Source organism: Colias eurytheme, chromosome 2 (assembly GCF_061535395.1).
Source record: "Colias eurytheme isolate Ceu_HAF_F1 chromosome 2, ilColEury1 Martin Lab GWU primary, whole genome shotgun sequence".
NCBI classification, from domain to species: domain Eukaryota; kingdom Metazoa; phylum Arthropoda; class Insecta; order Lepidoptera; family Pieridae; genus Colias; species Colias eurytheme.
The window spans coordinates 479,512-507,291 of NC_142981.1; the positions used below are offsets into that span (position 1 = coordinate 479,512).

Below are 27,780 nucleotides of genomic sequence, written 5' to 3' on the forward strand. Positions count from 1 at the left end.
CCCTCTGTAACTTTTGCTGACGTGGGGACCCTTTTGGCATCACACTAACTTTATTTTTCTTTTAATTTTAATTTTATTTTGTATTTCTTCTTTTTGTTCATTTTTTATTTAATTGCATTATTTTTGTAAAAATTGGTGCCAAATAAATGAGTTTGAGTTTGAGTTTGAGAGTTTAAATGCAGAAAGTCAAGTACGCTCAATGTACCCCATAGGTGAGGTAAGTTGAGCAAGGGTATGGGGCAAGTTGAGCACTAAGAATGTCTAACCAAACCATGGGTTCAATGTTGACTAGAGAAGTGAAATATGTGTTCGACAATCAGTTCTTTATTTATTATATTTTTAGTGACAGAAAAACAAAACTTAAAATAATTTTCTTTGGATAATTAACTGAAAATAGAATAAACAAAACATCAACGTAACTTAAGACTAACTTTAGGATTAGATTCAGTCTTTCTGTTTAAAATCAGACTTAAATATCTTAAAAAATATATTAATAAGATCTTAGCAACTTAATCGTCATTGTCACTGTTGCAATTGACACAAACGAAAGTAAGACCAGCACCTGGAACACATTTTGTATGTGCCCATTCCCTGCAAGCTTGACACTGGATCCAATTTTTCCCCTGGTAAACTTTCAGCATAGCCTTCGCAACAAATCAGACAGGAATAATCACATCACTTTCTTCACTTGACTGGAGTATTTTTTTACAGACACCCTTCTTCCTTTTCTTACCCATGTTCTTCTTTGGCTTCTTATTTTTTTTTGTGGTTTTATTTTGCTGTTCTTCTAAAGCGTTCTTTTCGGGAGTGTCTGTTAGTATTGCAGCTTTCCTCTTTCTTCTGTTAGTTTTAGCTGCTTTTCTAGGGCCAGCCTTTGGGTATGGTCGTACAATTTCCAGTTGTTTGAGTCGTGGGGTAAGTTGAGCAACTATAGCTCAACTAACCCCAACACGGAATTTTAGAACTAAAGTGAGGTTATAAAAAAATCGTAAGAGTTATACCCAGAACCTCTCTACATATCAAAAGTACAATAATTATCTGGAAGATTAACACTTACCTGATTGAAAACAGACAACAATTGATTAATATAGACGAAAACTTGCAATAAACGACGTTTTTACTTTTTGGGCACAAAATAAACAAAACGCACGGGCGCTTCACTCGTTCGTCCAGCCGCCTCTAGTGATCGCGTGGTGATTACCCCTCCCGCGACTCCTTCTTTCCGCCATATGATGCCTATACGTATGGTGAATAGTTTGCGAGATATTTCGATTGCCCAACTTGCCCCTATGCTCAACTAGCCCCGCCCTACCCTATCAAAAATATTTTTCTAATGTATATTTTAATATTATTAAACTCAACTTACCAATTGTTTCGTACTACCCTCAAAAACTTAAAGCAAAAATTAGTGAATTCCCCTCTCTAAGGTATAATAAATCAGATGGTTTCCGTGCTCAGGTCGCGTGCGGTCCAAGATTCGGTGCCCGATACGCACGCGAGGGGCACGCTATAATTATTTACACCATGGATTGTCTGTTCCGGCTTTCCCTTTAATACTGGGTGGGGGGGGGCTTTTGTGACGTCATCGATTGTTACGCGACGACTTGTATTTAGAAGTAAACGATTTTAAAAGGGATGTAATAATAATATTGCTTGCTTTCCGCGTACGGCTTCGCTCGATTTGTCTAGAACTTTACAAATTATACACTTACTAAAACGTAGTAACTATTAATCTGTGCTAAAACCTTCCCTTGAATCACTATCTTAAAAAAAAACGCTTCAAAATCGGCTGCGTACTTTTGAAGAATTAAGCATACATACAAACAAAACAGACAGTGCCAGCGACTTTGTTTTATAAATACCTACTACTATGTAAAGCCAATTAAATTTAAATAATCAATATAAATCCATAAATAAAATCAAACGATGCATTTTAAATTATTCTCAATCCACAGTCCGAACAATCAATAAAATTAAAATTATCAGCATATAAATCATTAAATAAAATAACAGACATATTCCCAACACGTATCGCGAAAAAAGCATATACAATAAATCAGAAATAACGACCACAACATTATCAAAACATGCTGTTCTGAGATAAAGTGCTGCTGAAGTAATGTAAACATCTCATTTAAGATAAAAACCGGTGAATGCAAGTCCAATTACAGTTAACTTTAATGCGACAACCACTTTTTTAACTCCATTCATATATTTATTCTTAGCACGCGCCGTTTTCATTGTTTTTGTATTAACAAGAATGTTGACACTTTTGTACATAACTTTTTAATTATGGCTTTGATTGTGTGTAATCTATACTTCTATACTAATACATATAAAGAGGAAACCTTTGTATTTTTGTATGTTTGTATTGAATAGGCTCAAAAACTACTGGATCGATTTCAAAATTTATTTTGCCATGCTTAGAGGGATTCTTCCGAATCCGTATAGGCTATATTTTATCCCGGAAAACGTAAATATGTACCACGGGCGAAGCCGGGGCGGACTGCTAGTCCTTAATATACTTAACCTAAAAGTCTAACGAGCTTTCAAATCTATATCGCATAAGTTTTTTATACTGAGCAGAATATATGCCCAAAACCAAAGATGTCCCTTGTCCCTATCGATATAAAATTATAGATATTTTAGTAACTTACATGCTAGATAATTAATTTGGACCGAATGAAAGAACATACACAGAAATAGAATTCTTTGCAATTCATATCTTAAAAATATACTTAAAATAACTTACTAAAAGTAACTTATATTAAAGGTAAGATCACTATCGAGCTTCAAGCAACCGAAATTATTGCGTCAATTTATAAACTTTATCTTCTCTGTAATAAATATCACTTTCTACATATCCATAAAAATAATATAACTAAGTACGTTTATGTTACCATAAAAATTATTATTTTTTCTGTCGTCTCCCTGGCAAAGGGAGTTTTTGTAACTAATAATTTAAATGTTACATGAATAAAAATAGAACTTACTAGATTTCCGCCCGCGGCTTCGCCCGCGTTTTTAAAGGAAAACCCGCATAGTTCCCGTTCCTGTGGGATTTACGGGATAAAACCTATCCTATGTGTTAATCCAAGTTACCCTCTATATGTGTGCTAAATTTCATTGTAATCGGTTCAGTAGTTTTTACGTGAAAGAGTAACAAACATCCATACATCCATACATCCATACATCCATACAAACTTTCGCCTTTATAATAGTATTAAGATTAACCTATGTGAAGTTGGCAACTAACTGAATAAAAATGAGTGTTTCTCAATTCTATTCGATTGTACTAGGTTTGTACCGGATTGTACCGCTATTTATTTCGTTTGTACCCCAAAGGGGTGGGGAGAAACATAGGGTCGTAGTTATATGGCAACTAACTGAATAAAAATGAGTGTTTCTCAATTCTATTCGATTGTACTAGGTTTGTACCGGATTGTACCGCTTTTTATTTTGTTTGTACCCCAAAGAGGTGGGGAGAAACATAGGGTCGTAGTTATATAGTTCGCTGCTAACTGAATAAAAATGAGTGTTTCTCAATTCTATTCGATTGTACTAGGTTTGTACCGGATTGTACCGCTATTTATTTCGTTTGTACCCCAAAGGGGTGGGGAGAAACATAGGGTCGTAGTTAAACTGAATAAAAATGAATGTTTCTCAATTCTATTCGATTGTACTAGGTTTGTACCGGATTGTACCGCTATTTATTTCGTTTGTACCCCAAAGGGGTGGGGAGAAACATAGGGTCGTAGTTATATGGCAACTTACTGAATAAAAATGAGTGTTTCTCAATTCTATTCGATTGTACTAGGTTTGTACCGGATTGTACCGCTATTTATTTCGTTTGTACCCCAAAGGGGTGGGGAGAAACATAGGGTCGTAGTTATATGGCAACTAACTGAATAAAAATGAGTGTTTCTCAATTCTATTCGATTGTACTAGGTTTGTACCGGATTGTACCGCTTTTTATTTCGTTTGTACCCCAAAGAGGTGGGGAGAAACATAGGGTCGTAGTTATATAGTTCGCTGCTAACTGAATAAAAATGAGTGTTTCTCAATTCTATTCGATTGTACTAGGTTTGTACCGGATTGTACCGCTATTTATTTCGTTTGTACCCCAAAGGGGTGGGGAGAAACATAGGGTCGTAGTTAAACTGAATAAAAAAATGGTTGCCTGTAAAGTCGGTTTTACGGGCGAAGATTTTACGTGACAACGTCTTTTTCTCGATCATAGTTGAGTGGGAGAGAGACGCAAGGCATTCGGCGGGCCTCTCTCTCGTTCGGTGACTCATCGTAACGTTACCGAGCGTTACACTTTTTCATAAGTGACTCCCAGTCGCAACCTAATTTAAGACGTTGACACGTCAAAATGAATGTTTCTCAATTCTATTCGATTGTACTAGGTTTGTACCGGATTGTACCGCTATTTATTTCGTTTGTACCCCAAAGGGGTGGGGAGAAACATAGGGTCGTAGTTATATGGCAACTAACTGAATAAAAATGAGTGTTTCTCAATTCTATTCGATTGTACTAGGTTTGTACCGGATTGTACCGCTTTTTATTTCGTTTGTACCCCAAAGAGGTGGGGAGAAACATAGGGTCGTAGTTATATAGTTCGCTGCTAACTGAATAAAAATGAGTGTTTCTCAATTCTATTCGATTGTACTAGGTTTGTACCAGAACGTACCGCTTTTTATTTCGTTTGTACCCCAAAGAGGTGGGGAGAAACATAGGGTCGTAGTTATATGGCAACTAACTGAATAAAAATGAGTGTTTCTCAATTCTATTCGATTGTACTAGGTTTGTACCGGATTGTACCGCTTTTTATTTCGTTTGTACCCCAAAGAGGTGGGGAGAAACATAGGGTCGTAGTTATATAGTTCGCTGCTAACTGAATAAAAATGAGTGTTTCTCAATTCTATTCGATTGTACTAGGTTTGTACCAGAACGTTCCGCTTTTTATTTCGTTTGTACCCCAAAGAGGTGGGAGGGGATTTTTATTCAGTTAGCAGCGAACTATATAACTACGACCCTATGTTTCTCCCCACCTCTTTGGGGTACAAACGAAATAAAAAGCGGTACGTTCTGGTACAAACCTAGTACAATCGAATAGAATTGAGAAACACTCATTTTTATTCAGTTAGTTGCCATATAACTACGACCCTATGTTTCTCCCCACCCCTTTGGGGTACAAACGAAATAAATAGCGGTACAATCCGGTACAAACCTAGTACAATCGAATAGAATTGAGAAACATTCATTTTTATTCAGTTTAACTACGACCCTATGTTTCTCCTCACCCCTTTGGGGTACAAACGAAATAAATAGCGGTACAATCCGGTACAAACCTAGTACAATCGAATAGAATTGAGAAACACTCATTTTTATTCAGTTAGCAGCGAACTATATAACTACGACCCTATGTTTCTCCCCACCTCTTTGGGGTACAAACAAAATAAAAAGCGGTACAATCCGGTACAAACCTAGTACAATCGAATAGAATTGAGAAACACTCATTTTTATTCAGTTAGTTGCCATATAACTACGACCCTATGTTTCTCCCCACCCCTTTGGGGTACAAACGAAATAAATAGCGGTACAATCCGGTACAAACCTAGTACAATCGAATAGAATTGAGAAACACTCATTTTTATTCAGTTAGCAGCGAACTATATAACTACGACCCTATGTTTCTCCCCACCTCTTTGGGGTACAAACGAAATAAAAAGCGGTACAATCCGGTACAAACCTAGTACAATCGAATAGAATTGAGAAACACTCATTTTTATTCAGTTAGTTGCCATATAACTACGACCCTATGTTTCTCCCCACCTCTTTGGGGTACAAACGAAATAAAAAGCGGTACGTTCTGGTACAAACCTAGTACAATCGAATAGAATTGAGAAACACTCATTTTTATTCAGTTAGCAGCGAACTATATAACTACGACCCTATGTTTCTCCCCACCTCTTTGGGGTACAAACGAAATAAAAAGCGGTACAATCCGGTACAAACCTAGTACAATCGAATAGAATTGAGAAACACTCATTTTTATTCAGTTAGTTGCCATATAACTACGACCCTATGTTTCTCCCCACCCCTTTGGGGTACAAACGAAATAAATAGCGGTACAATCCGGTACAAACCTAGTACAATCGAATAGAATTGAGAAACATTCATTTTGACGTGTCAACGTCTTAAATTAGGTTGCGACTGGGAGTCACTTATGAAAAAGTGTAACGCTCGGTAACGTTACGATGAGTCACCGAACGAGAGAGAGGCCCGCCGAATGCCTTGCGTCTCTCTCCCACTCAACTATGATCGAGAAAAAGACGTTGTCACGTAAAATCTTCGCCCGTAAAACCGACTTTACAGGCAACCATTTTTTTATTCAGTTTAACTACGACCCTATGTTTCTCCCCACCCCTTTGGGGTACAAACGAAATAAATAGCGGTACAATCCGGTACAAACCTAGTACAATCGAATAGAATTGAGAAACACTCATTTTTATTCAGTTAGCAGCGAACTATATAACTACGACCCTATGTTTCTCCCCACCTCTTTGGGGTACAAACGAAATAAAAAGCGGTACAATCCGGTACAAACCTAGTACAATCGAATAGAATTGAGAAACACTCATTTTTATTCAGTTAGCAGCGAACTATATAACTACGACCCTATGTTTCTCCCCACCTCTTTAGGGTACAAACGAAATAAAAAGCGGTACGTTCTGGTACAAACCTAGTACAATCGAATAGAATTGAGAAACACTCATTTTTATTCAGTTAGCAGCGAACTATATAACTACGACCCTATGTTTCTTCCCACCTCTTTGGGGTACAAACGATATAAAAAGCGGTACAATCCGGTACAAACCTAGTACAATCGAATAGAATTGAGAAACACTCATTTTTATTCAGTTAGTTGCCATATAACTACGACCCTATGTTTCTCCCCACCCCTTTGGGGTACAAACGAAATAAATAGCGGTACAATCCGGTACAAACCTAGTACAATCGAATAGAATTGAGAAACACTCATTTTTATTCAGTTAGCAGCGAACTATATAACTACGACCCTATGTTTCTCCCCACCTCTTTGGGGTACAAACGAAATAAAAAGCGGTACAATCCGGTACAAACCTAGTACAATCGAATAGAATTGAGAAACACTCATTTTTATTCAGTTAGTTGCCATATAACTACGACCCTATGTTTCTCCCCACCCCTTTGGGGTACAAACGAAATAAATAGCGGTACAATCCGGTACAAACCTAGTACAATCGAATAGAATTGAGAAACACTCATTTTTATTCAGTTAGTTGCCAACTTCACATAGGTGTGATATCCGTTTCCTAAACTATTTCCCTGCAAAAACTATCGGAATTCGGATGCGCTGTTTCTCTGCAAAAGGGAAACAAATGTATTTCTAATAGCCCACCAGTAAAATAGATTTTCAAAATTTATAATTTCAATGTGTAATAAGACGAAGACATCATTAAAGAAGAGTACTTATAATACTAAAGACTAATGTGACCAATTTTCTTCCACAAACAAAAACCCACATGCATGACATCTTGGCCGCTCAAGTGACTTGTCATGCCCTCAAAAATACAAGTAAAATAAGCAATTAGTTAGACGAGCGACTCGTAAATGTGGTATTTATTCAGCCGCGGGCTGCGGAGGCTGTTTTATTATTCATTGTTTACGGCATGACGTCATACCCAGATATGCGAACGTTCTAGAAATAAATGTTCATTTTTATAAAAGTTTCCCTCGTGTTTTAAATTAACGAAATTGTATTTTGTTCCAGATTCAACGGGAATGATTTTATTTCAACAGACTTGGTGAGTACTTAATAAAATTAATTCTAGACCTGCTCGGGCCATTAAAATAACGTCGCACGTAGGTGGTAGACATAAAATTGCAGGCGAATACGGCTTAACCCTAAAATGCTACACGAATTCCTCGGAATCTTCGATCTACGCCTGGGTATTTTAAGCACCGCGTATATTAACTGAAAGTCTTTGGCCATAAAGCGGTCGACATTTCGTTATCTGCTAACGGTTCGGAAAATGGGAGAATCGGACCGGCCGATCCATTACTGGTATTAGGTGATCGGTATCTAAGTTTTCTGTGGCGTGGTTAAAGGGTTGGAACTTCAAAGATTTTAATGGCTGTTTACTAGTCGGCGGTAGGTACTTATATTTATTTATGGATTGCTGTTTGGTGTATTTGCCGGCTTGAAATTATATGTAATCACGTAACTTGTTTTTAAACCAGAAAAGTAAAATGTCAAAATGATAAATTGCGAGATTGTGATGTTGTATGACGTGCCATGTAGCACATACTTCACATACAAGTGACATTGATAAATACACATCAACAGATAATATAATTATTGCCTTCTTTGGTAAAGCCCGCATTTTGTTCCTCATTGTTGAGTTTATAATTCTTTTCATGTCGAGCATTTTGTAGTAAATAATCACAGCACGTAATAATAAATTTTACAAAGCTATTCAAGATTGTCTAAAAGCATACAAAACCAACATCTAAATCAAAACAATCCGTCATCTTATCTAATAAAGGTTAAATGTTATCCAATGACGTCATCGAAACAATAAAACCGACCGGATACATATTCCGATGGCGACAAAGATAATTCCATTTATTCGCAAAGCGGGTAGTTTGAAAAAGGGAGTCTAATAGGATATCAAAACGGTTTCCGCAACGGACCCTGTATTGTCTGAGTTCCTTCGGCCAGAAATCATTGCGTGAATGCCGGAGGGTTAACAAATATGCTGTATATAATAATATTATACGAAATTCCGTCTGTCTGTTCCTTTTGAGCTTTGGAATCTGTTCAGTGGGATTTGTTTAATTTTAAAAGTCAACCGTTTAAAGGATGATTTATTTTGTCTTACTTAATAAGTACTTAAAACTTTACTTAAAATATTTCATAAATAGGTAGGTTCAAATAATATAAAAATAATGGTACATATTAGATTCATGTTAAACACGACAAGAAATTTTTACATGATCACGGAATATCTAAAATAAATTTCGAGGCTAAAGAGAAAGAGGTGTCTGTATTTTTGAAGACGCATTTTTAAAGATAACTTCTTTGTTATTAAAAATTGTTTGAATTAATGAAAAATATAAAAAAAAAACTATTTAAACCAGAAATCTAGAATAATAGCAGCTCAGAGACAAAGTGTAGAAGTAATTTGTACATTTCTCAGGTAAGTGAACACTGCGGCGGGTTTTTTGCCCAAATTTTTCCTAAAATAAGTTTAAAACTTGTGAACTTAGTGAATTTTACCCCAACGAAATTGGTGAAGTTTTAAATAAATTTCCTTTATGTAAATAATTTATTAATGTTCATAAGTAAGGCTTAAGTGTTAAGGCTTATGAAGTCAAAGCATTGTTTATTTAAAGTAATAATTAAATATAACATATTTTTTCTTGTTTTTATTTATCTAGTAATTTCGATAATCTTAATCTTAATCTTAAACCTATGTGAAGTTGGCAACTAACTGAATAAAAATGAGTGTTTCTCAATTCTATTCGATTGTACTAGGTTTGTACCGGATTGTACCGCTATTTATTTCGTTTGTACCCCAAAGGGGTGGGGAGAAACATAGGGTCGTAGTTATATGGCAACTAACTGAATAAAAATGAGTGTTTCTCAATTCTATTCGATTGTACTAGGTTTGTACCGGATTGTACCGCTTTTTATTTCGTTTGTACCCCAAAGAGGTGGGGAGAAACATAGGGTCGTAGTTATATAGTTCGCTGCTAACTGAATAAAAATGAGTGTTTCTCAATTCTATTCGATTGTACTAGGTTTGTACCGGATTGTACCGCTATTTATTTCGTTTGTACCCCAAAGGGGTGGGGAGAAACATAGGGTCGTAGTTATATGGCAACTAACTGAATAAAAATGAGTGTTTCTCAATTCTATTCGATTGTACTAGGTTTGTACCGGATTGTACCGCTTTTTATATCGTTTGTACCCCAAAGAGGTGGGAAGAAACATAGGGTCGTAGTTATATAGTTCGCTGCTAACTGAATAAAAATGAGTGTTTCTCAATTCTATTCGATTGTACTAGGTTTGTACCAGAACGTACCGCTTTTTATTTCGTTTGTACCCTAAAGAGGTGGGGAGAAACATAGGGTCGTAGTTATATAGTTCGCTGCTAACTGAATAAAAATGAGTGTTTCTCAATTCTATTCGATTGTACTAGGTTTGTACCGGATTGTACCGCTTTTTATTTCGTTTGTACCCCAAAGAGGTGGGGAGAAACATAGGGTCGTAGTTATATAGTTCGCTGCTAACTGAATAAAAATGAGTGTTTCTCAATTCTATTCGATTGTACTAGGTTTGTACCGGATTGTACCGCTATTTATTTCGTTTGTACCCCAAAGGGGTGGGGAGAAACATAGGGTCGTAGTTAAACTGAATAAAAAAATGGTTGCCTGTAAAGTCGGTTTTACGGGCGAAGATTTTACGTGACAACGTCTTTTTCTCGATCATAGTTGAGTGGGAGAGAGACGCAAGGCATTCGGCGGGCCTCTCTCTCGTTCGGTGACTCATCGTAACGTTACCGAGCGTTACACTTTTTCATAAGTGACTCCCAGTCGCAACCTAATTTAAGACGTTGACACGTCAAAATGAATGTTTCTCAATTCTATTCGATTGTACTAGGTTTGTACCGGATTGTACCGCTATTTATTTCGTTTGTACCCCAAAGGGGTGGGGAGAAACATAGGGTCGTAGTTATATGGCAACTAACTGAATAAAAATGAGTGTTTCTCAATTCTATTCGATTGTACTAGGTTTGTACCGGATTGTACCGCTTTTTATTTCGTTTGTACCCCAAAGAGGTGGGGAGAAACATAGGGTCGTAGTTATATAGTTCGCTGCTAACTGAATAAAAATGAGTGTTTCTCAATTCTATTCGATTGTACTAGGTTTGTACCAGAACGTACCGCTTTTTATTTCGTTTGTACCCCAAAGAGGTGGGGAGAAACATAGGGTCGTAGTTATATGGCAACTAACTGAATAAAAATGAGTGTTTCTCAATTCTATTCGATTGTACTAGGTTTGTACCGGATTGTACCGCTTTTTATTTCGTTTGTACCCCAAAGAGGTGGGGAGAAACATAGGGTCGTAGTTATATAGTTCGCTGCTAACTGAATAAAAATGAGTGTTTCTCAATTCTATTCGATTGTACTAGGTTTGTACCGGATTGTACCGCTATTTATTTCGTTTGTACCCCAAAGGGGTGGGGAGAAACATAGGGTCGTAGTTATATGGCAACTAACTGAATAAAAATGAGTGTTTCTCAATTCTATTCGATTGTACTAGGTTTGTACCGGATTGTACCGCTTTTTATTTTGTTTGTACCCCAAAGAGGTGGGGAGAAACATAGGGTCGTAGTTATATAGTTCGCTGCTAACTGAATAAAAATGAGTGTTTCTCAATTCTATTCGATTGTACTAGGTTTGTACCGGATTGTACCGCTATTTATTTCGTTTGTACCCCAAAGGGGTGAGGAGAAACATAGGGTCGTAGTTAAACTGAATAAAAATGAATGTTTCTCAATTCTATTCGATTGTACTAGGTTTGTACCGGATTGTACCGCTATTTATTTCGTTTGTACCCCAAAGGGGTGGGGAGAAACATAGGGTCGTAGTTATATGGCAACTAACTGAATAAAAATGAGTGTTTCTCAATTCTATTCGATTGTACTAGGTTTGTACCAGAACGTACCGCTTTTTATTTCGTTTGTACCCCAAAGAGGTGGGGAGAAACATAGGGTCGTAGTTATATAGTTCGCTGCTAACTGAATAAAAATCCCCTCCCACCTCTTTGGGGTACAAACGAAATAAAAAGCGGAACGTTCTGGTACAAACCTAGTACAATCGAATAGAATTGAGAAACACTCATTTTTATTCAGTTAGCAGCGAACTATATAACTACGACCCTATGTTTCTCCCCACCTCTTTGGGGTACAAACGAAATAAAAAGCGGTACAATCCGGTACAAACCTAGTACAATCGAATAGAATTGAGAAACACTCATTTTTATTCAGTTAGTTGCCATATAACTACGACCCTATGTTTCTCCCCACCTCTTTGGGGTACAAACGAAATAAAAAGCGGTACGTTCTGGTACAAACCTAGTACAATCGAATAGAATTGAGAAACACTCATTTTTATTCAGTTAGCAGCGAACTATATAACTACGACCCTATGTTTCTCCCCACCTCTTTGGGGTACAAACGAAATAAAAAGCGGTACAATCCGGTACAAACCTAGTACAATCGAATAGAATTGAGAAACACTCATTTTTATTCAGTTAGTTGCCATATAACTACGACCCTATGTTTCTCCCCACCCCTTTGGGGTACAAACGAAATAAATAGCGGTACAATCCGGTACAAACCTAGTACAATCGAATAGAATTGAGAAACATTCATTTTGACGTGTCAACGTCTTAAATTAGGTTGCGACTGGGAGTCACTTATGAAAAAGTGTAACGCTCGGTAACGTTACGATGAGTCACCGAACGAGAGAGAGGCCCGCCGAATGCCTTGCGTCTCTCTCCCACTCAACTATGATCGAGAAAAAGACGTTGTCACGTAAAATCTTCGCCCGTAAAACCGACTTTACAGGCAACCATTTTTTTATTCAGTTTAACTACGACCCTATGTTTCTCCCCACCCCTTTGGGGTACAAACGAAATAAATAGCGGTACAATCCGGTACAAACCTAGTACAATCGAATAGAATTGAGAAACACTCATTTTTATTCAGTTAGCAGCGAACTATATAACTACGACCCTATGTTTCTCCCCACCTCTTTGGGGTACAAACGAAATAAAAAGCGGTACAATCCGGTACAAACCTAGTACAATCGAATAGAATTGAGAAACACTCATTTTTATTCAGTTAGTTGCCATATAACTACGACCCTATGTTTCTCCCCACCCCTTTGGGGTACAAACGAAATAAATAGCGGTACAATCCGGTACAAACCTAGTACAATCGAATAGAATTGAGAAACACTCATTTTTATTCAGTAAGTTGCCATATAACTACGACCCTATGTTTCTCCCCACCCCTTTGGGGTACAAACGAAATAAATAGCGGTACAATCCGGTACAAACCTAGTACAATCGAATAGAATTGAGAAACATTCATTTTTATTCAGTTTAACTACGACCCTATGTTTCTCCCCACCCCTTTGGGGTACAAACGAAATAAATAGCGGTACAATCCGGTACAAACCTAGTACAATCGAATAGAATTGAGAAACACTCATTTTTATTCAGTTAGCAGCGAACTATATAACTACGACCCTATGTTTCTCCCCACCTCTTTGGGGTACAAACAAAATAAAAAGCGGTACAATCCGGTACAAACCTAGTACAATCGAATAGAATTGAGAAACACTCATTTTTATTCAGTTAGTTGCCATATAACTACGACCCTATGTTTCTCCCCACCCCTTTGGGGTACAAACGAAATAAATAGCGGTACAATCCGGTACAAACCTAGTACAATCGAATAGAATTGAGAAACACTCATTTTTATTCAGTTAGTTGCCAACTTCACATAGGTGGATATCACTCTCCGATTTAAAAACTGTTGCCAAGGGAAAAATGCTTTCAATACCGGCATAACAATACGTATATCTACCAAACAAAACTGGGCAGTCATATTGAAACAAATATTTTAATAATTTGAAAGGCTTGATTAAAAATAATCATAAATAGATTGAAAATAAATCAAGGAAATCTACAAATTATTTATTTATTGGAAAAAGAAAAATCAATTATGTCAGTAATAAGGAGTAGGAATGCTTTGCATTTTCCAAGATTTTCTCATCGTAAAAAAGCTAGGCTAGCTAGGCTTTTCTTATTCCTGGATAAAAACTGGGTTAAGATTCTTTCTAGATATTGTTTCTAGCTTAATAATCTTGGTATTCATTTACGAGTTATTTATATTTTTCGTCAATAAATAAGTAAAATTAACTTTACCAACAAGCGAGACATAATATTTTCAACTAATCCGATAAGTAATATATGAATGTATAAAAATACTTTTTCGTACAAAAGTAAAAGAAATTTATAAATAAGAAATACATTAAAGGAAGTGTACAGAAAGCAGCTTATGAAAAGCGATATTTTTACCATTATATTTTAACGATCCCTGTAGGTATAAAATAAAGAGATTCTTTAACAAACATTCATCCTCACAAACTTGAACAAAATTAATATTAACTATGTATTACAGTTTTTCTTACTTCGTAAATAATATAACAGTATATGCGGGTATATGTATAAATACAAGCAAAACAGTACAAGCTTGTGACGTCAGGTCAGTATATAAACTAATCAATCACGCGGCTTGTGCTGAAATGTTCGTTGTATTTTCTATTATATTTTTATAAGTTCGTAATGTGGGAAAATGGATTTATATTTATAGCATTATTATGTAGTTTATAGGCATAGTTTTGTGAGTGCTTTTGCGTGTACATTTTTGATGTTAAATAGATTTTATATACCTACTAGTGGTCCGCCCCGGCCTCGCCCGTGGTACATATTTAGTATCCTATGTCCTTCTCCTGGGTCTAAACTACCTCCCTGCCAATTTTCAGCTAAATCGGTTCGACCGTTCTTGAGTTATAAGTGGAGTAACTAACACGACTTTCTTTTATACATATATATAAGATGTAAATGAATGAAAATAATAAACTATTTCACTAATGGACAACCTACAATATTTTCACTGTGCAAATTTTACATGCTGATTTAACAATATATTGAAATAACTAACAATCTAATGTACCTATACATAAAACAAAATTTGTTAACACCTCATTCACTGTCAAAGCTATTAGACTATGGAATCAATTACCAATAGCCATACGCAAAGCTAGATCCATTGATGTTTTCAAAAACATGCTCTTTGATTACCACATGTCCTTAATTAAGTGATGACTTTATATATTCTTTCTCTTATCTGTATTTATTTATTTTATTATATATTATATATGACGGCGCCACCGTCGAAGCTTTAAAAAATAACGAACGGCGAACCGATATAAAGCAGCGCGCGCGCACGACTCGGGTCATTCGTTCGCCGACCGTTGCCGAGTGCACATCTATTACGTAGTAGCTTACTATAACTTATTTGTGATATTTATTTTATTGGTGGTCATTAGTGGTCATAATTGTAATACCAAGTGATTGTATTAGAAATGACTGTATTGTAAAACTGACATGATTTAAAAGAGCAACTATGGAGTTTCTTGCCGGTTCTTCTCTGTAGATACTGCATTCCGAATCGGTGGTAAATAAAGAAATGTTTGAGTTAGAGGTGTTTCTTTGCTCGATTACCCAACGCATCGCCCACAGCTTGAAAATAGATCCACATTCTACACCTTTCGCCGACATCAGAATTGGGATCAAATCGAGCAAATGAGAAAGCACGTGGCGATAACCTGGATATAATTAATGCGTGCGCTGATTAAAAGAGAAAATGCCGCAACCACGTGGCACTTCGATCCAGTTTCAACGGGAAGAGGCATCCTACAGTTCTACGAGCATACGTGTCACTGAGCAGCCGGTGACAAAGGGAGAGCTCGTTATGTGCTCGTATGGACCCCGTATCATCGAGAGCAGCGCTTCATCATGACTTCACAAGTCTGGCATCGCAGCGTTATCGCAGTAGCAGTGGCGCGGGCGGTGCGCCTACAAGCCGTGTGGTTCATGGCAGAGGACCGTATGGTGTAACGAAACGACGCGTTGGCAGCTGCCACTCGGCACATGTATGAGGCTAAGTGCTGGTGAATCTGGTCAGTCGTACTATTTTTATTACTATGTTTCTGATGTTCTCTTGTAAGAAATCGGTCAGTAACATTTCACTTTGAGTGTGCAATTAGATAAAGAAAGTAAGGTTTTTAAAATGTAGTAACTTATTTGAAAGAAAAAGAAATTTATTGCCAAAAACAAAATTTATCTTAAAATTAATTGAGGAAAATCGTCACAGCCTCAGCTAAATGCTGCATAAAAACAGCGCTGATTTACAGGCCGTACAGATTTTGTTAAAAGTTGTAACCTACAAGACCAGTGTATAGTTAAATCTTATTGCATTTAACTCGACTTATTCACGCAGTGATGTTATTATTAGGCCGTGCGATATTGCTTTACGGTTTTGTAGTTAGTTAAATCTTATTCCATTACATTTAGCCCATCTTAGTTACGCAGTGATAAATTATTATCAGTACCTAGGTCGTGTGACTTGTATTTCACTTATTCAGGGACACGTTTACTTGAGTAGGTAATTCACGTTATTTAAAAAAAAAAAACACTTCGCGGCGTAAGCACTGACTTCAAGATGAATTAAGTAACGACTTGCTTTAATGTTGGTTAGTTTGTGAGCTAACACTAAAGAAAGAAAGCGCAATAATTTGTACACTGCATCCAGATACTTCAATCGAACGTAAACAATAAACATTCACTTGTCCGTGTATCGGAACAAAAAACAGTATGCGAATTACTTTTAAATTAGTTTCTTAACTACCCGCGTTAGTTTCTTGACTACCCGCATTCATTTCTTGAACTACCTGCGTTAGTTTTTATTTAGACTATACCCTTGACAAATAGCAATTAATTGCTACACAAAGACAGCCTTATTGCCATTCGATTAAAAACGAAAAGCAATGCGTTAACTAGTGCTTAGAGGTTTAATAAACTTTTCGTAGGTTTTATTTAGGGTGATATTTGAGGTCATTTCTTTATAAAAAAAAAAATAAATAAAAAAAAATATTAAGTCGTGAACAATTCACAGTATACAGTTTTTACAATATGCAGTTTTATGAAATGTGGCAGACTTAGTTTGATCGAATGAAAGATAAATCGAGGCATTTCGTTTTGAATTTTTACTTAGAAAATTTATTAAGGCCCTATTTAGGCAGTTCATAATACAATGTCACAGATAACTATCGTGTGTTCAAATAAACATCTGGCGTAAGATAAACGTTATGATTGGAGTACGGGTCTAGATTCGGTTTTAGTATGTAATTTGATTGCTTTAAAAAAAAGAGAAAAAAAAAAAAACTCTTAACTATCCCATCAACGTAAGGGTCCGTTAAATATTACGATAGTTTAAAAAAAGAATAACTGAAAATAATCTCAAGGTTAATCGCGCATTTACAGTTTACATACTGTCGTCAGAATATAATGTCTGTTTAATTGAACAGAGAAAAGAAAAAAATCCATCCAGGTTTTCTGAAGGTTATTTTGTAGCTTCAAAATATAAGAACGCAAATCCTAAACGTGGAGTATTCGATAGTATAATCGATTTACATTGTGTGCATTTAATGTAATTCCTTGATAATATCTAGTTTTTGTGACTAGCTGCAGTTTGACATCAACTGAATACATCAATTAGGTAGTTGTACAGTAGTTGTTGAGCAGTACATTCTTATTACGTTGAAACTAAAATTTAGCTCAGCCCTTTTACAGTTCGATATGAGATTCACAGATGAGTTTAAGCCTACACTTATCAATTGTTTTAAGTTGAGTTTTCAAAAGTTAACATACCGTTAAGGAATTTTAACCACATGATTACATTAAATTAAAGTTGGTAAATCATTAAGTTTGAGAACAAGCTTTTGCCACTTTTTGAGTTAGTCGAAATTTTGTGTTTTTTTGCGGTTAAGTTACGAATTATTCGTTTTAAACTTTTTTAGATATTGTAATTTTTGCGCTATAGTCAATGATCATAATTAACGACAGGTTATGTCAGATTGATTTTAATTAGCTAAATTACAGAGAGCGTTTTACGACACAGTGTTTAGAAGCGAGGCAGTTAACAGTACGGCGCAGCGGTTGCGTAGCATATGGAGCAACGTAGCATCATCAATGGTACGGCTCGATGACGCGATGCCAGGATGACGCAGCACAAACGTTGAGGATACGGTCGCGTACCGTTTTACTGATTTGCTGCGGCAACACTCTGTTTTCAGTTTTCATAGTTGACCAGTAGCATACTGACATCTGTTTACTCGTACGCTGTACGAAGTAAATGTGTGTTGTGTCCACACAACACACATTTACGTAATATTCCAATATTACTACGGTAATGTCGTTTATTAGAAGAAAGTGATATGCTATCTGGCATGAGGTCCAGGATAGTACATGTGTGTTCTGACCGGTCAGTAGGATCGGGGCAGTGTGGAAACCCTGTAAGGTCAGTGTAGGCTGAGGCAGGATGGATGTTATTTAGACAAAAAAAAATGAAAATGAATTATCGTAGTAATGTAGTGTGAGATATTATGGCGTACGAGGACGCAAGTATGACTGTATCGGAGATAACTTGTGTAAAGTAAAAGTTTGTAACGTGGATTATTGTAACGGTAATGATTTCATTGCAGGAATTGTGCGTGCTATCTGGTTTGCAGTCCACGGTAGTTGAGCCTTCATTTGTGGTGAGCGAGCGTCGTGTCTATGTTATGTGGATGTTGTTGGTTTTCTGTAAGGTCAGTATGGCCGAGCGGTATAGTTGTCTAATCCCGGGATGAAATACCGTAGTGCTGTAAAACAAGAAGGGACGTACGAGGACGTACGATTGTCAGTATGGCCGAGGAGTGGAGAGAGTGGAGAGAGTCGTGAGTTTGGATTTAATATTGTTGTGTAAAAAAAAGAAAAGAAGGAAAAAAAATAATCCTTAAAAAAAATTATGCAAAAAAAATTATGCAAAAAAATGATGCAAAAAAATGATGCAAAAAGAATGATGCAAAAAGAATGATGCAAAAAAATGATGCAAAAAGAATGATGCAAAAAAAAAAGGAGAGCAAAAAGAATGGTGCAAAAAAAAAGAGAGAGAGCGAGTTATTGAAGGGAGTCCGGTCCAATAACTCGGCTATAGGGATTGCAGATCCGGTCTAGCACGCTATAGGGAAATCTGGTCTAGCGCAGTAAGCTAAAGAGATTTCCGGACTGGCACGCTAGAGGGAAATCTGGAGAGATTTCCGGACTGGCACGCTAGAGGGAAATCTGGAGAGATTTCCGGACTAGCACGGTTGCTGAAGGGCTTGCCGGACCAGCACATTGTTTTAATTGTCTTGTTCCCAGGTGCTCAGAAGTCGCTCGAGGACGAGCGTATGTCAGAATGGCCGTGACGGCGCCACCGTCGAAGCTTTAAAAAATAACGAACGGCGAACCGATATAAAGCAGCGCGCGCGCACGACTCGGGTCATTCGTTCGCCGACCGTTGCCGAGTGCACATCTATTACGTAGTAGCTTACTATAACTTATTTGTGATATTTATTTTATTGGTGGTCATTAGTGGTCATAATTGTAATACCAAGTGATTGTATTAGAAATGACTGTATTGTAAAACTGACATGATTTAAAAGAGCAACTATGGAGTTTCTTGCCGGTTCTTCTCTGTAGATACTGCATTCCGAATCGGTGGTAAATAAAGAAATGTTTGAGTTAGAGGTGTTTCTTTGCTCGATTACCCAACGCATCGCCCACAGCTTGAAAATAGATCCACATTCTACACCTTTCGCCGACATATATATTATTTTCTTTATTGTTGTAAATTATGTATTATTTATATTCCTACTTTCTTAGTATTACTATATTATTATTATATATATTGCTTTGGTATGCACCACCTACTTTTATTCTTTCTTTGTTTCTGTTTTCCTTGGTTGGGTTACCTGGAAGAGATGGCTCTGTAGCCATAAGGTCGCCTATTGTGCAATTTGATGTATATTTTACTTAATGTTATTTCATTATTTTGGTGTGTACAATAAAGCTTTCATTCATTCATTCATTCAATCTTACAAGAAATATTAACCATATTTTTTAATTATGGCTTTATTCATAAAGCATCGAAAATGACGAAAGATTGTGTTCAATTTTATCTTTAAATTACTATAAAGCTTTTAATAACATGTACATAATGTTATAATTTCGCTGAAATTGTTCGTTTTACTTTAATATCTCCATATAAATACATTAAAATATTCATTATTATTTCAATTTATGGAGAATATCTTATTATCTTTTAAGCAATTTCAACAGTTGATTGAAATGTCGATTTTAAGAGAGAGGCATATTCACTAAACCTCGTTAAAAATAAAATAAGGTTTAAAAAAACACGGCTAAAAGAATAATAAGAAAGACCCGCAGTAACCGAAATATCAGCAGAAAATTAAGGACAAATCACGTTTAAATCCGTTAAAAAGTATAATTCTTAAAAAGAACTACACAATTATTATAACTAAACAGAAGTAGCTGTTTCTCAGCATATACTGCCCAAAATACAGCGCTGATTTTCAGCATCCTGTCACCAAGTCAGTCAGTTGAACAACCTAGCATTTCCCTGAGATGCGTGGGAATGCGTCTAGAAAGAGATTCTAGATCAAGACCCGACTCCGCATAAAGGTTGCGTAATGAGTTCGCAATAGCGACTATTTAAAGGTTCTCACTATGCATGGTTTTTATGGAATATGTCGATAATAATGTAACAAAGTAGACCATAAATGCACGTTATTAAAAACTTGTGCGATACGTTTTGTTTCAGTAATTTCGAATAGTTTTTAATTTTCAAATAAAATATTTTTTTTCGTGTTGTCTGCAGGTGGATTTGCTATAGCTCGCAAACGGATATACCGATTTGAGTGTGTTCTGTATTCTTTAAAAGAGTGAATTTTGCTCTCTAATATTAAATACATTACTTAGAACGCATACAATGCGATTTTCTAACAACTTATCCGTATTCATTACATACACACACAGTGCGTAAATAAAACCTAGGTCTTAGATGGTATCAGTAGCAAGCCTGATTTGGTTAAGTTACGCATCATTACGTATGTACGGAGTAATTACCATGAGATCGTTAAGGGAATCGAATCCTATCCTTTGGAAAAACATATGCAATTAGTAATGGATAGCCTAGGATTAAGACTTCTTATGGGATGTTGGAAGGCTCAGTTGGCGTGGGAACATTGTAAACTAGACTGTTATATGAGATTTCTTTTATACAACGTTTCCTGGCTTCTGTCTTTTAATAGTCCTTTAAAGAGTGTTCGTGACAGACAAAGAATTTAATACACACTAGAATTACATTTAAATTTTACAATAGGTATAGCTAACCTATTCTTTTCTTAAAAAATCATAATGTTAATTAACATTAAAATTAACACACACACTGAAATTTTAATTTACCATACCATAAAGCTCCAAAATACAAAACGCCTACGAATGACGTATACGTATAGACGATTTTACTTTACAATACATGTCAAAATCTATCCACAAAGACAACAACTTAAAATATATTTTTCACAATACAAAACATAAAACAGTTGCACTATAACATCATAATGTAGGGTATTAAAGAAGCCAATAGAGCTCGCCACGTAGTTAATTGCCTGTGAAACCTGTCGACCTGCATACGAATTACAACATTACCACTGTCACCTGTAACCCCCAGGGGAGGGGGGATTTCATTAACGTAGAGCTGATACTTTTGTCAGCTGATTGAGTTCAACTGAAAGATAATAAGTTGTGTTTTGAGGTTTAAAGTTTGTTTCTAGTGATTGGATCTGATTTGAAGGTTAGATTTCGTCACAAGTGTAAGGGTCTACAAATTTAAGGTCTTGGTTGGTATAAATTGGGAAAGGGTCAATATTATCTATTAATCTATCAAATTAGTGAAATGTGTTTACATCTTTAGATGTAACAGTTTCTTATTACGTTATTTTTATTTTAGTGGTGTTATGGTTTTGGTAAACTTCACACATATATTTTAACCAACTTAAAAAAAGGAGGAGGTTCTCAATTTGTCCGGTATATATTATCGATTTACTATTACTAAATTATTTTACTGGGCAATAGACATCAATATAACTTTTCTCGCACACATATCAAAATAGGATAATCGTCAAATATCATTTCTGCCGCATAGCGTAGACAGGGTTAGTTTTAATCAATTCAATGTAACACCAAATTGGAAGTTTCTGGAAGCGTTGTGACGTCACAGTCTTGTTAATCATCTGTGAAATGGTGGCTATCTGCATGTTGATTGTGTGATTACCGCAAACGCAACGAGATTTCTCCAGAGACAAAGGGAATTTGAATTAAATGTTAAGATTATTCATATTTTCGAGCGTTCAATATGGAAATTTATGTGTGCTTAAAATTAAAATAACATTCTTGCTCTTTTTAAATTTTGCAGTAAGTTTTGACGACACGACGAATAAATAGATAAACGTATAAGTGAGACAGAAATAGATTAGATAACAATTTCTATTTAAATTATTTTTAGCCTGTCAGACACTTAAAGATTCATCAAAATTCGTATAGCAGTTACGGCGTAAAAATTATACTTACCTACAAACATGATACAAATACAATTACGTGTGTAGGTAATACAAAGAGTTAAGATTTGTAAGTGTGCTATAAACAAAGCCAAGATATAAATGTTCTTAATATTTTGATTTGAAAAAATAAATGAATGTCGTAACGTTGCATCATTCACCTACTCGTAAATCTCGCACCTTAAATTCGAAATCGCATCGCAGCTAAGGTTTATAACAATCGCATCTAACTAAAGACCGCGACCCGGGATAAGTTTCAATCCCGGGCAATCCCACCGATCCCACCAATCCCAGCTATCCGGGCTATCCCGGCCATCCCGGATCGGACACGGGACTAATGTTGCGGTCAGCGGACAAATAGACATCGGGATTAGCGTGGCCTGATTAACTAACAGCCTTGCGTTTTTGTGACCCTGGTACATGGATTGATTTGGGAATTGGGATGATGGCTGGTTGTTTTGTTTCTAACTAGCTTAGTTGTTTTTCGTTCTATTGAAATAAGTTATATTATCATAGCAATATTTTAAACATGCAAGTGATAGTAAAATTGATATTTCAGAATTAAATTCTTACTCCATAAAAGTTAGTTAATCGCAATAGTTAAATTTTTTCTGCATACCTTATGAAATACGTCTAGAAAAATCAAACATTAGCTTACCCATGCTTGTCTAAAATGATGAGCAATTTACAATGTCAATGGTAAATTGTACAAATAAGAAGTATATTAACGACGTATCAAACAAGGTAAAAAAGTACCGACAATTTGCAGCCATGGGAACTAATTCCCATTCAATAATAGTACATCTCGAAACATTCCAGGCCTGGGAATCGAATCCAGGAAATCTGTCGAGTACCGTTGCGTCACTGCGTACTGGAGTACATTCACATCGCATAACAACAAAAAGCTTCAATTATTTCACCGGAACAGAGAGATTGCTTTAATTCCATAATGACTGTGATACGTATAATACTAACGTCCATTAAACCAATACCGAATAACCAACAAAAGTCTAAGCGGCAGGGGTCACGTTACACTGGTCGCGGTACATCGAAGTCATCATTCATATCTTTGCGGCGTCACGACCGGCCCGAGGCTTAATCTAATTTAAAATTCATCCGGCCAACTTAAAAAGCACGGTTAATTTGTGGAAAGAAGAGAGCGGAGGACACTCCTGAACTCCACCGGGTAGCGCCTCGAAGGCGCGTGAGGCCGCATTAACCGACCTATTTAAACATTCACCTCTTTGAATATTTTTAGCTGGCGACGTCGTGTCTTTAATCATAGCTTATATAAAGTGGTGTAAGAAAGCGCAATTAACAATACAAAGGGACGGTAAATGAAATTAAAGTCGGCGACGAAAATAACGAGCATTTTGCAAAATTGAGACTTATTACGAAATGGCGGCCTGCACTTACTTTAATGATATTTTATTTGAATTAAAACTTAAAATGCAATTTCGAATTTTCACGTACAAAGAGAGGTTCAAATTAAAAATTTGACTCCAGCGATACAGCTTTAATAACAACATTTATAAATCCAAAAATATGTATGAAATTTCATTCGCGCCGTCATTTATTGAGAATGCAGCGTTTGCAAGATTTTGGCTTTTAATTCCCTAGATTGGCAACTTGTTAAAGTCTATTTAATAAAAAGACCTGACTAAAAACTTCATTGTTAAACCTGCGTGCATTTATATTCGTAAAACGGTCAATTTAATGTAAATTACTTACATATTTTTGACGACGCGGTTGGCGCAGTGGTAAAGTAACTGCCTACTGAGCCGACGGTCCCGGGTTCGATCCCCGGTCAGGGCAAATATTTGTGTGATGAACTCAATTATTTGTTCTTGGGTCTGGGTGTTATTATCTATATATGTATTTATAATATTATATTTATCGTCGCCTAGTACCCACAACACAAGCCTTAATTGAGCTTACTGTGGGACTAGGTCGATTTGTGTAGATAATAATGTCCTATAATATTTATTTATTTATTATTTATTTATTTATTTGCATTGATACGAATTACGAAAATATTTTTCTTTCAAAACTAAACTGCTGAATTGAATCAACTAACATTTGGTACATAAACGATGCACACCAAGTAACCTATTTATTGCCCAAACATTACGACGCAGAATGTTTCAAAGCTATTAGATTATGAATGTGTCTCATTTAAAAATCCAGTGAAATGTGTAAAGGCATTAGCCGTAGAGCGTAGAGCACGCGTTAACGGCTGCACAGTTCACTAATAAGGTTTCCCACAGAAAATCCGTGTATAAAAATTTCAAGCTCGTTTGAGTACGTAGATTCAATTCTGAGCGAATGACGTGGAAAAAGTTCCCGTTTCAGGTGGAAGCAGGCATTAACTCGATTGATGGCGAGACCCTCACTTAGCTTAATTAAAACCTTTTCAAGATGTCTACATTCGGTTTCGACTTTCGCCACAATATTCGCTTTTGATCCGGTTAGCTGATAATGTTATATCAAAGGCGAAGACGATGGGAGTTCGTGCTTTTAAATTATACTCCAAATCTCTGTAAACCCTAAATTATAATATTAAAGCTTTGAAAACAACGAGATATTATTTTAATTACTTAGTGTAATCTCATAACGTGGCGGAATAAATGCATGGAAAGTACTTTTTGGCCATTACTTTTATGTGGAAAAAATATGTTTTTTCCTGATGATGTTCTTGTGTAAGTTAGCAGAGAGTTACGAGGTCTTATTGGAGTTAAGTTTGTTCAAGGAAGGGTTATTTCAACTTCTTAGAAGTTTTGCGTCAAAGTAACAAATTTGCACGTGAGTGAGGTGGCTAGACTCACAGAATCTCTTAACTCATCACTCATACTAATAGTTATTTTGGTATAGGAAAATTAGTCAAAAACAAAAAAAATATTTAATCATTTAGAGCTGGCCATGCTGATGTCCAAGTATTTACAAGCTCAAACTCAAACTCAAACATTCATTTGTTCAATTAGACTACTATTTAGTAGCACTTTCGAATCGTCATTACATAAGTATTTTTAACATTTACCACCGATTCGGAAAGCAGTATCTATGGAGAAGAATCGGCAAGAAACTCCATAAAAAGGTTGGGATTATCAACTTCATATAGTTTGAAATTCTTAAAACTCCCTCCGGAAAGTCTACATCATCAGTCATCTTAGTACATTAATACTCAATAGAAAATGTATATTAGCAATGTAACAGTTAAATACAGGATGGCCCGAGTTTCTGTCGAGTAGGAGTGATTCATAGCGTTCCACTCGACTATAGCGATTACACGGATTACAAAATACTACATTAATGTTTATAGCGACTATTGTGGGCCATGAATTATCATCTACAATGACTGTATAATGCGCGCGCGCACCGTAATGTGATAACCAGTATAAGTTGATCTCTGGGCTTTTTGTTGAGTCATTTTACACGTTTTGTTGGAATTATGCTTGAATGTCGTGGATAAATAATTCGTTATTTATGTTTCTTACAATTTTATAGTCTGTGGTGTCAAAATGTTTATTTATAGTACAGTGTCGCGTTAATTTTAGACATGTGTGAAGTTGTATGTGTAATTAAAAAAAATCATACAAGGGTAATACTTAGACTACACGTGTACAAATTACAGTTAGAAGTTATCAATCAATGATAAATTATTTATATTATTTTAGCATGATTTTAGCCCATTGTGCTTAAACCTTACAATTTGACATCTGCCTTAATATCCACCTAGACAGACAATATCAAAGTTATGGCTTATTGGAGGATTGTATTAATTGTCGTTTAACCTGGGTGACTACACTGTCGCTCTAATCTTATCAATACCAACATAGCATATATCTACATGTAAATGTTATGATAAATTTGATGTTTATTTTAGATAAGTGTGAAATACAATGAAATTATTGTTTCATATTACCTATGAACGATTTCTGCCTAAATATTCATCTCGCTCTCACTTATGCAAAATCATTTGGGAGTGAAAGAGAAATGTAATTTTTACAAGCACGAAAATGATTAATGGCCATACTACGTTACAATGTGATTCATCTGTATACCAAGACTCAAGGGTATTTTATAGGAATACAATATGAGTAATATTTATTTCAATAAGAATATTAAAAACATTTGATAACAGAAATGTAACACTGCTTATTTAAAGCTCATTTTAATTGTGTTCATTTTAATTTATAACATATAAAGTCATTGTTAATCGCATGCTTAAAATATTCTCTAGAAATGAGATATACAATTCTCCATAAAATATATAATACATCTGATTCGACTGGAACTGTCCAGTGAAAGCTGCATATCTCTAAGATGACTGTCACATTTGCCATTAAATATAGATAAGAACATCTCAACGGACAAAACTTTCGTTCATTTGCCCCACATACCTTAAAGTTATTATCGAAGATCAAATGCCAATCGAAACAACAAAGCTTCCTTCTAAAAAGGGACTAACCGAAGTCACTAGCTCTCAAATCCAAAAAAATAGAATAGAGAATTTTCTTTTGTAAATCGGTTGAAGAGCTCAACCGAAAAAGCATCAATCAAACTTGTATCCCAATTCCAACCCAAAAACATATCACGCAGCCATGTGTCCGCAGCCTTACTTCGCTAAGTGAATAAAGAACGGGCCCATTTACCGCGCATGTGTAACATCAGACACACTTACAAACTTGTGTTGGATCTACTTTTATTATACCCACATATAAATGAAGTAATGGCTTTACTTTCCGTGACGCTAAGTACTTTTGACGAAGCGAATTTGGGAATGGAAAACTTGTATGTAGATTGTGTAGGCCTTGAGACGCAAGTTTCCAAGTTTGAATTCGAATTTTGTACAAAAGAAAAGGAATTTTCAACATTTATGAATAGAGAAAACTTAACAATTTTTAACAGTAGAGTGCTTAAATAATCAAGCTCCTATCTATAATACCTGATACCATAAAAAAGCATTAAAACCCATTTCTATAATCTCCAAGAAAGTTAACTATTGAACATCACGGAATGTACCATTTAAAAATTAAAATTCTTCAGTATCTATACATATAATAAAATCGTAGGAGAGTCAAAACTGTACATTGAATATTTTTTTAAAAGAATACATAATCCATGATCTATAATCGATATAGAAGCCAAAAACATAGTTTTTAGAATTTTTGTCTGTTTGTCTGTTTGTCGGTTTGTCTGTTTGTCTGTTTGTCTGTATGTTTGACCGGGCTAATCTCGAAAAGTACTGCATAGATTGACTTCAAATTTTGCATGAATAATACATATAATAAAATCGTAGGAGAGTCAAAACTGTACATTGAATATTTTTTTAAAAGAATACATAATCCATGATCTATAATCGAT

At 35.8% G+C, this 27,780-nt stretch overlaps 1 protein-coding gene and 1 long non-coding RNA gene across 2 annotated transcripts in view; one reads left to right on the plus strand and one right to left on the minus strand.

Annotated features, from left to right (window-relative positions):
- LOC149910043 (uncharacterized) overlaps window positions 1–27,780 on the minus strand; it is a 234,439-nt gene that overhangs the window by 158,986 nt on the left and 47,673 nt on the right. The gene's annotated exons all lie outside the window — the stretch shown is intronic.
- LOC149910044 (uncharacterized) lies at window positions 15,939–19,522 on the plus strand. The gene is made up of 2 exons (XR_016457524.1): window positions 15,939–18,272; window positions 18,457–19,522. It is a non-coding gene; the product is annotated as an uncharacterized LOC149910044 (long non-coding RNA).